The 14,547-nt window shown below is 41.7% G+C and overlaps 1 protein-coding gene across 1 annotated transcript in view; it reads left to right on the plus strand.

Annotated features, from left to right (window-relative positions):
• PELI2 (pellino E3 ubiquitin protein ligase family member 2) overlaps positions 1-14,547 on the plus strand; it is a 199,497-nt gene that overhangs the window by 74,892 nt on the left and 110,058 nt on the right. The gene's annotated exons all lie outside the window — the stretch shown is intronic.

Genomic DNA, 14,547 nt, shown 5'->3' on the forward strand with positions numbered 1-14,547 from the left:
CTTTTGTCGCAATTATAAATGGAGTTAATTTTTCTCTTAGCTATTTCATTATTAGTGTGTAGAAACAACCAATTTCTGTATTTCTTGTTATTTATCATTCTTTACACTGAGTCAAATGAAACAGTGGTAAAAGAGAAAAAGATTAAGAAGTTTATGAACGCTATTTAGGTTGGGGTTTCTTGACCTCAGCGCTATTGGCAGTTTGGACAGATTATTCTTTGTTGTGAGGCAATGTTGTATGTTGTGTTGAGCAGCATCCTTGGCCTCTAGCCATGTGGTGCCAGAAGGCCCCCCCTACTCCCAGTTGTGGCAACCAGAACTGTCCTCAGACACTGGTGAATGTTCTTTTGGAGGGAGGGAGGACCCTGGTGAGGACCATTGATCTAGACTCCTAAGTCTAGCCAGTATGTCACCTGCTTCGGAGTGCGAGCTCTGGCATTAGAGTCCTGGGGTTGATATCCCAGCTTTTGGCCAAGTGACAATGACACCGCCTCTCTGTTTTCTCATCTCTCAAGTGACAGAAAAGAACATTCAAATCCTAGGTTGGAATGTGTTAATACACGTAAGGTTTTTAGCTTTTAGAATGGTGCCTGGCCTGCTGGAAATGCTCAGTAAAGGTTAACCACGAGTATTGTTACCGCTTATAAGAATACTGGGTATCATATTATATCTTTTCCTTTCCTTCCTCCTCCCGCTTATTTTTTCACTGTGTCACAGAATGGAGACCTAAGGGGGAAGTGATAATCGAGACAGGGTTTCAGCAAATTAATCTCCTTTTTAAAAGCTGTATTGCTGTGTGCTTTGGCTGGCAGGCAGTGTGGCAGTGAATTGATATCACTCTCCTGACCGGCTTCCTTTCCTTCGGTGATTGTGTGCTGCTTAGCAGAGACCATTGCTTGAACTCGGGTTTTGTGGGGAGTGAGGGCAATGCTTTGCACACGGATGGTCTTTGGCCTGTATTAAGACGGGCTGCTCTCAGTTCCCGTCTCAGTCCCAAGCCTCTCTCTTCCTCAGGTTGGAGGCACATTAAGACCTTCTGTCCCCAGACTGGGATGGAACGTGGTGAGAAGGCTTCCAGCCAGGAGTATGGGCTGGAAGGAAGGAGGATTTTTCTGTTACCCCAGTCAGTTGAAGCTCTCTCTATCTTGAATTTCACCCTTTATCTAATCTGACAAGGACAAATTCATTTTTGCCAAAGCCTTGATGGTGGCAGTGGCTGCTAATTCATAGAAATAAAAAAAACAAAACAAAAAAGGCAGTGTGTGGGGGAGGTTGGGCGGGGGCTTGGTTGGGGGAAAAGGATCAGCAGAGATTGTTGTGCAGGAAAAAAATTTACAGTCTGAGAATGAAAAAAGATGGAGTTGCGAACAAATAGGCAGGTAGTCATACTTACCAGAGGGACTTGAAACAACTTAAATGCACAAAATAGCTCCTCTGATGATACATGCGATTGAATTGTACTGCTTATAGGTTTTAAAAAATCCATTAGTTAGTCCCAAAAATGTTAATGACAGATACTCTTTTAGTATCTTATTGATCTGAGTCTTAAAACACACTTGATAAAGAGTGGGAATTTTCAAAATCTTTAAAATTTAAAACTTTAAGTTGTTAAGTTTAGAAAAATACTTCAGGGGCGCCTGGGTGGCTCAGTCAGTTGAGTGTCCAGCTCTTGATTTCAGCTCAGGTCAGGATCTCACGGTTCGTGGGATCGAGCCCCACACTGGGCTCTGTGCTTGACAGCACAGAGGCCGCTTGAGATTCTCTCTCTTCCTCTCTCTGTGCCTCCCCCTATCTGCACACATGCTCGCTCACTCTCTCTCAAAATAAACATTAAAAAATACTTTAATACGTAATTTTATAAGAAAAGTCAGCTTCCTTTTTTGTCAAAGGAGTATATAATTTATCCCTAGCTATGATACCATTTTTCTATAATATTAGGAAGACTCTAGAGCTACCTGGTCATTGTTCCTAGTAGGAAAAGTGAGGCCTACCTAGCATTATGGACCTTTCTAGGATTGCTTGGGTAGCTTGAGCCTCAGGTTCCTAACTGCTACATTTTTATTGTTGGATCTTCATTTGGTCTGAGAAATTAAGTCTTTTATCACCTTATTCTTTTTTTATTAAAGTAATCGTTGTTCCTGAACTTTGTGGACTCTTATGTGGTTTTAAAAAAAAAAACAAAACAGTTATAAAAGCCACAGCTGAGTATAAGGTACTTTTATGGCATGCAATGTGGGGTATTGACCGTGAGTATACCCCTGTGGTGGGTGGTGTTTTCCACAGGCTCACTGCATCTCCCTACTAGAACATTACCTCTGTTCCTGTCCTAAGTGTCTGCTTCTCAACCAGCTTCCCTGCGTCCCACTTGCTCCTAAACTTCCTGTCTTTGGTTCTAGTCCCGTCACCACCTACTTTGTAGTCTTAAGTGAGACCCTTGGTATCCTGCTTAACTTTTCTTTCCCGTGATACCTGGGCATCTCCCCCTGGCTAGTGAGCCCCCAGAGCCTACACAATGCAGATTCATTGACCCCATGCTCTCTTTTCCCCGTCTCTGTTGCCAGTGCCTGGTGCTGACATTTGCAGTAATTCTTGGATGGATGGATGAAGCCTTAACAGTTGTTCTTTTACTCCAGGCCATAGACTCTTCATATCTCTTAGATGCCCCTAAAGCGCTAAAATACTTTGAAGATAATGAGAGGTGTGCTCTTCTTCATACTCCTGGGTCTGCCCAGTGCTTCACTTCCCCTAGTTGAAACTTCCATGATGCATACAATAAGGCCCCATTTTCAGAGAATGGCTTGTGAAGTCTTCCACAGACTGGCCCCTATACCTTTCCAGCTTCCTTTGGTCTACCAGCACCTCTTCTCTCCTCCTTGCAAAGTGAGTCAATTGGGAATTGTAAGGGATTAGTACTTTTAAGATCTTGCTCTTTATGTATGTGAAAATAAGGCCTGAGGGTTGGTCCTGGTATTAGAATTCAGGGGCCAGCTGTATCGAATTCAGATATCCCTGTACTCTGTGCACAGAGACAGCCCCGATGAATCCAGGGGCGTTCTCCTCCCACTGATGAGGATTAAGTCTAAAGCTTTAAACTGGATGATCCATTAATTTAATGCTTTTCCTTGATTCAAGATTCTACAGTTTTCAATAAATTTTCGGCACCCACGCAGACTAAAGGATGCGTGCAAGCCAGAAATAGTTTATAAAATGAGTGTTCCTTTCTGGTATTCCTTGTAAAAATAACCTTGTAACCATCCTGGGAAAAGGGGACCCCCCTGCTAAAATAAGGTAGAACCCCCCGCTGAAAGTCTCTTGTGGTTCAGTCTTTACACACTGTCTTTGTGTTTGCTTCTTACCATTTCACCATCGCCTTGTCTTCTAGTGGGGTGTGGAGAGACCAGCACTGCTTCTACCAAGAAAGAGCTGTGCTTGACCTTTCCACATGGAGTGTTCTCCTGAGGCACCATTTCTGTGTTTTTGGAGGATGCTTTTTTTGAACCATCCATTCTCACATCGCTCACAGCTGGCTTCAGGCTGAAGCAGTTTCCAGCAGCATCTGTTCACTATGGCAGCTCTGAAGCTAGGTGGGCATTTTAATGGCCATAAAACAGAATTACTGTGTGAAAGACCTTTCAGCAATTGAGCTAAAGGCTTGGAAGCAGTGGAGACATTTTCACTTACGAAAATTGGCACTAAAGGAACATGTGGTGGAGATACCTTTCCTCGAAATGCCACCACTTCCTATGTTAAATAATAGAGACCACCCATCAGAGGAAACTTTGCCACCTTAGCTAGTTTTAGTTTATGTTAAACCATTTTTCAGATTTTAGAGTTGTTCCATAGAGATCTTTTCGTTATTTAAATATGAATCAGACCCAAAGCCATCTACAGATTCAATGCACTACCTATCAAAATTCCAATGGCATTTTCACAGAACTAGAAGAAACAATCCTAAAATTCATATGGAGCCACAAAACCCCCAATTACCAAGGCAGTCTTGAGGAGGAAGAACAAAGCTGGAGGCATCATGCTTCCTGGTTTCAAACTGTGTTCTAAAGCTGTAATAATCAAAATGGAATGGTATTGGCATAAAAACAGATACCTAGACCAGTAGAACAGCATAGAGAGCCGAGAATAAACCCAAAAAAATATTGCCAAGTTATGACAAAGGAGCCAAGAGTAATCCATAGGAAAAGATGGTCTCTTCAGTAAATGGTGCTAGAAAAGTTGGACAGCCACGTGCAAAAGAATGTAACTGGACTACCATCTTAAGCCATACACAGAAATCAAAGTGGGTTGAAGAAGGGAAGACCTGAAAAGGTAAAACTCCTAGAAGGGAACAAGGGGTAAGTTTCTTGACATGGGTCTTGGTGATGATTTCTTGAATTTGACACCAAAAGCCGAGGCAACAAAAGCAAAATAAGTGGGCTTACATCAGACGAAAAAGCCTCTGTATAACAGAGGGAACCACCAACAAAATGAAAAGGCAACCTGCAAAGTGGGAGAAAATATTTGCAAATTATTTCTGATAAGGAGTCTTAATATCCAAGGGGCGCCTGGGTGGCACAGTCGGTTAAGCGTCCGACTTCAGCCAGGTCACGATCTCGCGGTCCGTGAGTTCGAGCCCCGCGTCAGGCTCTGGGCTGATGGCTCAGAGCCTGGAGCCTGTTTCCGATTCTGTGTCTCCCTCTCTCTCTGCCCCTCCCCTGTTCATGCTCTGTCTCTCTCTGTCCCCAAAATAAATAAACGTTGAAAAAAAAAATTAAAAAAAAAAAGAGTCTTAATATCCAAAATACATAAAGAACTGATACAACTCAATAGCAAAAAACCAGCTGATATTTTAAAATGGGTAGAGGAACTGCATAGACACTTTTCCAAAGAAGACATCCAAATGGCCAACAGGTAAATGACAAGATGCTGAACATCAGTCATCGTCAAGGAAATGCAGATCAAAACCACAATGAGATACCACCTTACACCTGTTAAAATGCTTGTTCTCAAAAAGATACACACTTGCAAAGATGTGGAGAAAAGGGAATTCTTATCCACTGTTGGTTGAAATGTAAATTGGTATAGCCACTATGGAAAGCGATATGGAAAACTAAAAATAGAGCTACCGTATGACCTAGCACTTCTGGATATATATGCAAAGGAAATGAAAACAGGGTCTCAAAGAGATAGCTGCACTCCCAGGTTCGTTGCAGTTCTGTTCACAGTAGCCAAGATAATGGCAAGAACCTAAGTATCTGTCAGTGAATGAGTCAATAAAGATATGGGGTGTGTGTGTGTGTACACACATACATACACGCAAATGTTATTCAGGTACAAGAAAGGACATCCTGCCATTTATGAAAATACAGATGGGCCTTGAGGACATTTATGCTAAGTGAAATAAGGCTAAAAGACAGCCAGTGTAGGCTCTTAAAAGGCTGAATTCAGAAACCGAGACTAGCACGGTAGTTACCAGCTGACGTGTGAGAAAAATGGGAGATGCTGGTCAAAGGTACAAACGTCTGGTTCTAAGCTCTGGGGATCTAGTGTGCAGCATAGTGATTATAGCCAATAATACCGTATTATAGAAAAACTGTATCACGTAGTTGAACTTTGCTGAGGGAGTAAATGTTATGTATTCTCACCCCAGAAGAGTAATGGTAATTATATGGCATGATGGAGGTGTTAGCTAAAGCTGTGGTAATGATCCTTTTGCAGTATACGTGTGTCAAGTCAACATGTTGCACACCTTATTCTTATATCACGTTACGTCAGTGATACCTCTGTAAAGCTGCGGAGGAATAGGAATCACACATCAAAAAGCTTAACCTGTGTAGCAAGCAGTTTTGAACACCATTCTTAGAGGCGGAGGACTGACTCGGGCTGCACTTTGCATGTGTAGTTGTCAAGCAGGATGTGACTGGAGCCTCCAGTGGGAGAGCACCATTTACGTGAGCACATTCCCAGTTGGCAGAATCGATGTTTTGACTCCAGAAGGTCGATTTAGGATTACTAGGGTAGGGGTGGGAGGAGAGTCCTATAGAATTAGCCATTTATTCATCTTAATAGGGAAATAAAATAGGATAGCAAAATGCTTAAAATATTAGCTGTGTGTTTTTTTTTTTTAATGCAATTTACCAGATTTGGTTCTATAAATAAAAATGATGCCAAGTGAACTGAAAAGCTAGAAAGAAGCAAGATATTTCTTAGGAGTAATTTCCCTCCTCGAAATAACTAGACCTCTTTCCTTCCAAAGCATTTTGGGGGGGAGGTACAAATTGTAGACCCTGAAATGAACATGTTTGGCATTGATTTCTGAAGAAAGTTCTTTTGGTCCACGTTTAGGAAGGAATTGGAGCCATGGAAAACTTTTTAGTCCTTGATATTATACTTCTGGTGATGAGACCATGATTATGTCACTGTCCCTGGGTTGATGAGCTTTGCTTTGGAAAATGTGTGATCCTCTACTTCAAACAAACTCTGTATGGATTCCTTGCAGAGGTGGCTGTAAGGAAATAGTCTCCATGCCCTTGTGTCCCCACATCCCTTCCTCTCATCAGACCTGTCTGGTGCACTGCATGGAACACGTGCACTACTGCTCATGGGAAAAGGGACCAATAGAAGCATGTTTTTAAAATCTGTGTTTTCAGATTTAAAAAGTATTTTTCATTAATTTTTTTTTTTTTTAATTATGTTAGAGGGCAAGCAGGGGAGAAGGGCAGAGGGAGGGAGAGAATCTTAAGCAGGCTTCATGCTCAGTACAGAGCCCGAGGCGGGGCTCAATCCCACGACCCAGGGATCACGATCAGAGCCGAAAGCAAGAGTCAAATGCTCAACCAACTGAGCCACCCAGACGCCTCTCATTTTTAATTCTAAGATGTCAGTTAATTTTTTGCCAATCTGATGGGTGAAGTGTAGAATTTATGTTAATCTCTTGGCATTTGTTAAAGATCTAATGTTTAGATTTCTTGCCTATTTTTAAATTATAGTGTTGGACTTTTTTATATATGTGATGTATATAACAAAGAGGTCTTATCAATTTCCTTTGTCTTTTAACTCTGTTCACTGTATTTGCGGCTTTTTTTTTAACCTTGATGTAATCATATGTGGAATTTTTTCAGTTATGATTTATGTTTCCTGTTATGCTTAAGAAATACTCTATCCTGGGGCACCTGGGTGGCTCAGTCGGTTGGGCGGCCGACTATAGCTCATGTCACGATCTTGCAGTCTGTGAGTTCCAGCCCCGCATCGGGCTCTGTGCTGACAGCTCAGAGCCTGGAGCCTGCTTCCGGTTCTGTGTCTCCCTCTCTCTCTCTGCCCCTCCCCTGCTTGTACTCTGTCTCTCTCTCAAAAATAATAAACATTAAAAAAAAAACTTTAATTAAAAAAAGTAATACTCTATCCCAAGGTTTACATATCTTATACTTTTTCAAATGCTTTTTTGACTTTGAGCGAGAGAGGGAGCGTGTGCGCGCGCACATCCAATCAGGGATGGGATGGAGGGAGAGGGAGGGAGAGAATCATAAGCAGGTTCTACACTCAGCACAGAGCCAAGCACGGGGCTTAGTCTCATGACCATGAGATCATGAGCTGAGCCAAAATCAAGAGTCCGATGCTTAACTGACTGAACCACCCCAGCACCCCTGACTTTTTTAAAATTTCTTTTATTACTCTTATTTATTTTTGAGAGACAGGGTGAGATAGAGCAGGAGTGGGGGAGGGGCAGAGATAGAAAGAGATACAGAATCTGGAGCAGGCTCAGGTTCCGAGCAAGCATTCAACACAGAGCCCGACGTGGGGCTTGAACCCACAGACCGTGAGATCATGACCTGAACCAAAGTCAGACACTTAACCGACTGAGCTACCCAGGCACTCCCTGACTTTATTTTTTATACTTAGATTTTTCTTCCATTTTAATTTTATTTTTAAATCAATTATTAATTGAGCATCTCCTTTGTGCTGGGCCCTGGGTTCTGTACTGATGAGTAAAACTTGATCCCTCAACCAGTGGAGCTTTATCCTGGCAGAGGCAGGCGGTAAATAGGTTACCAAACAAATACATAATTTCTACCTGTGCCCAGTGCTATCAAGGAAACAGCGGGTCTAGGGTCGAGGGACACAAGCTTAAGCCATGCTGAATTATGAAGGGATACATAGAAGTTAGCTTTGCAGAAAGGGGGGCAGAAGATATAACCGGCAGGATATTCTAAGACCCCGAGGCAGATTTGAGGATTGGTAAGTGGAGAGTTGGAGTCTGGGATGAGACCAGGGTTCAGAAGTAACGGCTTCTTCATGTCTTGTTAAGGGGCCTTGGTTTTAATCTAGGTACAGTAGGAAGCTGTGGGGGGTTTAGGGAGAGAATGTATGAAGGGCGAGTGTTTTAGTTTTGATAGGGAAGGTAAGGATGGACGCAGAGAAACCAGATAGGCTACTCTAATAGGCTGGATAAGAGATGAACGGCTTAGACTAGCATGATGGTTAATTCTATGTGTCACCTTGGCTGGGCTCTGAGGCCCAGATATGTGGTCAAACATTTAGAATAATGTTCCTTGAGGTGTTTTTGGAGGTTAACATTTTAACACATGAACTCTTAGTAACAGATTGCCCTGTATAATGCTGGTGGGCCTCGTCTAATCAATTGAAGGTCTGAATGGAACAAAAGACTGGCCTCCTTGAACAAGAGGGAGTTCTGCAGTAGCCAGGTAGACAGCATTCACACTTGAACTGTAGCACTAGCTTTTCCCTGGTCTCCAGCTTGTAGGCTCATGGTGCAGATTTTGGATTTGCTAGCCTCTATAACAACATGAGCCAATTCTGTAAAACACAAAAACAAAAAGCCAAAACTTTGTGTGTGTGCATGCAAGCGCATACCCCCCCCCCCCCCACACACACACACTGGTTCTGTTTCTCTGGACAGCCTTGACTAATAACACCAGAAGTGGTGACAGTGAAAATACAGAGAACTGAGCCTGTTTTGGAGGTGGAAAGAGTGGGACTCACTGAGAGGAATAAATTGTAATTGAATGGATGGTGAGGTCATTCGGGGAATTGAAAGCACAGAGAGGAGCCAAGGTAGGGGAAATTCAAGAGTTTGGTACCTGTTTCATTTGAGGTGCCACTGGGATATGAGCAGAAGGGTTAAGTATACAAATCGGAGATACGATTCTGAAACTCAGCAGTACAGACAGGGGCAGAAGATGCAGAACTGAGCACTAGAGAACCCCACCTTTAGAAATACACTGACAGCGGGGCGCCTGGATGGCTCGGTCAGTTGAGCGTCTGACATTGGCTCAGGTCATGATCTCACAGTTTGTGAGTTTGAGCCCTGCGTCGGGCTCTGTCCCTCAGAGCCCCTCTCCCACTTGCGCTCTCTCAATCAATCAGTAAAAATAAAAACATTAAAAACACATATAAATACATGGACAGGGAGTGACCAGAAACATAGGAGAACCAAGAGCTTCGAAGAATGTAGCTGATGTCAGATGCTGTTGCGTGGTACCAGAAGACGAAGGCTAATTAGAGGTGACTGTTAGGCTTGACAGCTTGCTGGTTGGTGGTTATTTGACTAATGCAGAGTTGATGGCGTAGTGGGAACAAAATCAGGAGTGGAATGGGCTGAGTGAAGTGGAGCTGAAGATGGGAAGAACGCACCTGTGCCAACCTCTGGATGTGCAGCAACAGGGAACAGCAAAACCAGGGGAGGAGGAGTTGAGGATTTGGAGCTCGGGGGTATTTCACTCTTACTTTTTAACGATGGATGATAGGAAGGCATGTTCAGATTCTGATGGAGATGATCCAGTAGTGTGGAAGACTGAGGATGAGGAGAAAGAAGGTGTAAAATAGGAGAAACAGGTCCTTGGCAAGTGTGTCTGTTGGGGGAATGAGGAGCTCCCATGTAATGGATTTTGTTCTCCTAGAAAAGGGAATTGGGAAGTAAGGAGAGTATGTGAAGAAGGAGGTAAGAGGTAGTAGAGCAGGGAAGAAAGTTAACTCAGAATAGCTAGGATGGTGTTGAAATCCCTCCTTGAGAGTTGAGACTGATTTAAAGGGACGCTAGTCTGTTTTTCTGTTGTAAATGTTTTGCTGCAGCTGTGGAGAAAGAAGAAAGAAGAAAATTGGGTTAGAGTCTGACAAACAGGACCAGGAGAATGGTTTTTATGGGAGTGATAAAAGTGATTGATGAAATTTCAGTTTGATGAAAAGGATACTGATGGATAACTGGTGACATCCAAGAACTGTGGTGGAAGGATGTGATGAGGTCATATATATGCTGTAAGGTGAGGGGTCCACCTGCATTATTTTCAGGAGAAGCAGTTGTGCCCCAACCCTTTATTAAGTAGACCATCCTTTGTTCACTGACTTGACTTGCCACTGTTCCCGTATATTGAATTTTCATACAATCCTAGGAACCCTCTTTGTCTCTCTGTTCTGTTCTTCAGATCTCTTTGCCTCTTGCAGTGTAGACACACGCTTTCAGTATGGGGTAGAGCAGGGTTAGGGTCCTTCAGGGACACGTGCAGTTTTTCCAGACCTACCACCTGGAATAGAGTTGCTTGGTAAGACAGAAGTTCATCTTCTGTGTCACTATTGCTAAATTGTTCTCCAAGATGTTTGTAGCATTTTATACTCCTACCAGTAAGAGCTTTTATTTCTCCATGTTCTTACAAATACTTGATGTTACCAGACTTATTTGGGGAGAGGACTTCACTGACCTTTCTACTCCATCATTCTGGATGTGCAAGTTGAGAGGTTTTAGATTGTAATGTAGTCAGGCAAATCTGTTTCTTCTCCTCTTCCCCCTTATAGCCTGTGCTTTTGTGTCCCTTATTTAAACAATCTTTTCCTATGATAGTGTCATAGACGTTGTTTCTGATATTATGCTTTTTTAAGTGTTTATTTGAATTCCAGTTACCATACAGTGTAATTTAGTTTCAGGTGTACAATTTAGTATTCACCACTTACATACAATGTCCAGTGCTCATCACAAGTGCCTTCCTTAATCCCCATCACCTATTTCACCCATTCCCTCACCCGCCCCCACTGTCAGTTCTCTATAGTTAAGAGTCTGTTTCTTGGTTTACCTCTATTTATTCCCCTATGATAATTTGTTCCTTAAATTTCACATATGAGTGAAATTATATGGCATTTGTCTTTTCTGGCTTATTTTGCTTCACATAATACTCTGTAGCTCCATCCACATTGTTGCAAATGGCAAGATTTCATTCTTTTTTTATGGCAGATTAATATTCCATTGTCTATCTCTATACATCTATATATAGATATATATCACACCACAGTATCTCCTTTATTCATCAGCAGTGGACATTTGGGTGTTGTACATAATTTGGCTGTTGTAGATAATGCTATTATAAACACTGGGGTGCATATATCCCTTCAAATCAGTGTTTTTGGTAAATACCCAGTAGTGGAATTACTTGATTGTATATTCATCCTATTTTTAACTGTTTGAGGAACCTCCATACTGTTTTCCAGAGTGCCTGTACCGGTTTGCATTCCCACCAACAGTGTAAGAGGGCTACTCTTTCTCCACACCCTTGTCAACACCCATTGTTTCTTGTGTTGTTGATTTTAGCCATTCTGACAGGTGTGAAGTGATATCTCATTGTAGTTTTGATTTCTGATATTATCTTTTAATATGTTTTAAATAAAGTTTTGCTTTTCATGGTTAGGACTTTAAACCAGAGTTGATTTTGTGTAGGTTGTAAGCTAAGCGAAGATCTAGAATTGTTGTTTTTGTCATCAAGAACCAATTTTCTCTGCACTTTACCTGGTTTCCAGTCAAATACTAACTTCCTACGTAAATATGTGGACCCAGATCTATAGCTCTGTATTCTCTTCCATCGGTCTGTTTATCCCTCGACCAACACCACACTATTTCAATTACTACACCTTCACAGTAAATCCTAATGTTTGGTAAGGTAAGCCCCACCCACCTTGTTCTTGAGAAGTGTCTTCATTATTCTGGGTTCTCTTCCACGTGAATTCTACGGATTAGATTGCCAGGTCCTATCGAAAGGCATGTTAGAGTTTTGTTAGGAATTGCATGTAATTTGTAGATTAATTTGGGAGTGAAAGTTGTACAGTTGCCTCTTCCCATAACCATTCATATCTATGATTATGTCCCCCTTTTTTTACTCCTCTAATCGTATATTTTTGTTTCTCCTCTTTTGTTTAGATGTATTTTATTTTACTCCTACTTTCAAAAAGCCAGATTTTGCCTTATTTTCCACTGTTACTCTCTTAAATTTCATTAATTTTAGTTCGCCTCTCTCCTTACAGTAATTCTGTAAACAACAGCAGTTCTGTTACTGTCATGTGTGAGCCAGAGTTTGTCTTGCTGCTCAAGACTTTTCTCGGGAGGGCGGTCACATGATGTTTTCGAGTCCTCTTTAGTGACCGTCCTAAGTCTCTCCACATACTCGTGTTTGGAAACTGAATGTCTCCGTTCCGCTTGGGCTCTAATAGAAGCCATTTACTTCTGTTCCATCTTTGTGTTTAGACAAGAGCAGGATTAGTCTGGGTCATTTTTTCTCTTCCTATGTTGCTGCTGGGGTGGAATCCAGTGAAGAATTAAGAGCTGTGAGGAGGGAAGTGTCCAATAATCACAGATGGTAGATTCCTAAATGTGATTGGAAACCATTCCTTATTATCAGGAATATAAAAATAGAATATTCTAAATGTGCTGATTAAATCTACACAGTGCTTCTGGTTCCTCCTGTTGATTTCTCCGGGTGTGGCTAGCAATGAACCAAGGTTGATAACTGGCAAGTCTGCGTGAAATCCTCATTGTAAATGAGTTTAATGGCCAGTTTGACATATTTATTCTGATTAGACACAAACCCTACTGGTTGCATCGAGAGTTAAAAGTTGTTTTGGTAAATAAAAATATGTGAACATATGTGATAAGCCAATTTCTCAGCTCTTTCTCCAGTATTTATGATTTGCACTCAGCTTGTTGGGATCCAGGGATTTGATTCTGTGCTACAGGTTCTGTTTATGGTTGTGCCATGCACACGGGTGGTGCCTGATAAATCTTCTCTTGCTTGGTGTTGACTGCGTGTACTCACAGTTTACTTGCACTGCAAAAACCTGCGTTACATGTGTGGCGGCCCTTGGAGTATTCACGCGGTAGACACAGCTCTGAATCAAGCTTGGGTCTCCTGCCAGTCGGCAGCTTAAGTGATTAATGAAGAGTTTGTACAAAATCGGGAGGAATGGTTTAAAACCAGAATTCAAGGCCTCTACATAAATGTTTATTTTCTTCATAATCTACTTCACAATTCATTTTCCAAATATGTGTTGTTTTTCTTCCTTATGGGCAACAAAATGTACTTCCGGCTACTTTTCCTTGCAGCTACCATACCATCCTGCCATAATAATAATTGGAGCTCAAATATAGAGTGCTGCCACATATTAAGAGCTTTTCCTAGATTTTCTTGTTTCCCTTCTAAGTTTCACAACATAGGTCTTTTATCATCTCCATCTTTCAGATGAGGTATCTGAGGCATAGAGTAATTAGGGAACCTCCCCAAGATCACACAGATGGTGAGAAGTAGACTCAAACCTGGTCTGATGGCCAAGCCTGCTTTCATAATGACCACACACTGTATTTTTACATGTAGGTGTTAACCTTAAACATTGTCAGTTATTTTACCAGCGAAAATGGTTTCATTCTGGGAATAGAGAATTGTAATTCAGGACATGCACACTATTGCAAAACCATAAGCAAGTCTGGAGAACAAAAGATAAGCTTTTACAGAGGAAGAGGGGTGGGGGCGAGGGGCTCTTACAAACAAAATGTCCTTTGGAGTAAACTGGGAGTTCAGAGTGTAATGGCTTCTCATTGGCTGAGTTGTGACAGCCTCTCATTGGCAGGACTATTGCTGGACAAGGAGAAAACCTTCCTCCTGTTTAGGGTAGTAGTTACCCACTTGCAAGAATTGTAAGGTTCTTCTATTCTTGTTGGGTCTGTACTTGATGACCAATGGTAGGGTGTGAGAGCTTCCCCTTCTGGCTTCCTGATTCCATTTAAAATGAGGTGGGTTTATGGGGTGCCTGGGTGGTTTTTTGTTTTTTGGGTTTTTTTTTTCCACATAAGGTACCATCCAGAACTAGAAATTATGACTAAGAAAGAAAGAAATCTCATTAAAAGATTAGGAAATAATCAATATAATCAACACTCAACCATAAATACAATCCTATGTGTTGAAATCTTGGATATTAGACTTTCAGGATGTTGATAATTGCCTGAACTGTACTGTTCACTTACAAAGATGATTCTTGAAAAAGCACGATTGAGTTCGTAACTCAGGTCTCCCTGTATGAAAATTCCTGTTAGATTAATTTTTAATATTGTAGCGGGCTTTAGCAGAAGACCTGCCAGCATTTTCATTAATTATCGTATGTTTGCATTTCAAACATGCTGATTGTTTGGCTCACAGATCTTTGCCTGGTCCAGGGGCTATTAGTGATCATTATTAAATGAAACTACTTGGGGATTTCACAAGTATGGCTGCATTTCACAGTCTTTTCAAC

Source organism: Prionailurus bengalensis, chromosome B3 (assembly GCF_016509475.1).
Source record: "Prionailurus bengalensis isolate Pbe53 chromosome B3, Fcat_Pben_1.1_paternal_pri, whole genome shotgun sequence".
Lineage (NCBI taxonomy): Eukaryota > Metazoa > Chordata > Mammalia > Carnivora > Felidae > Prionailurus > Prionailurus bengalensis.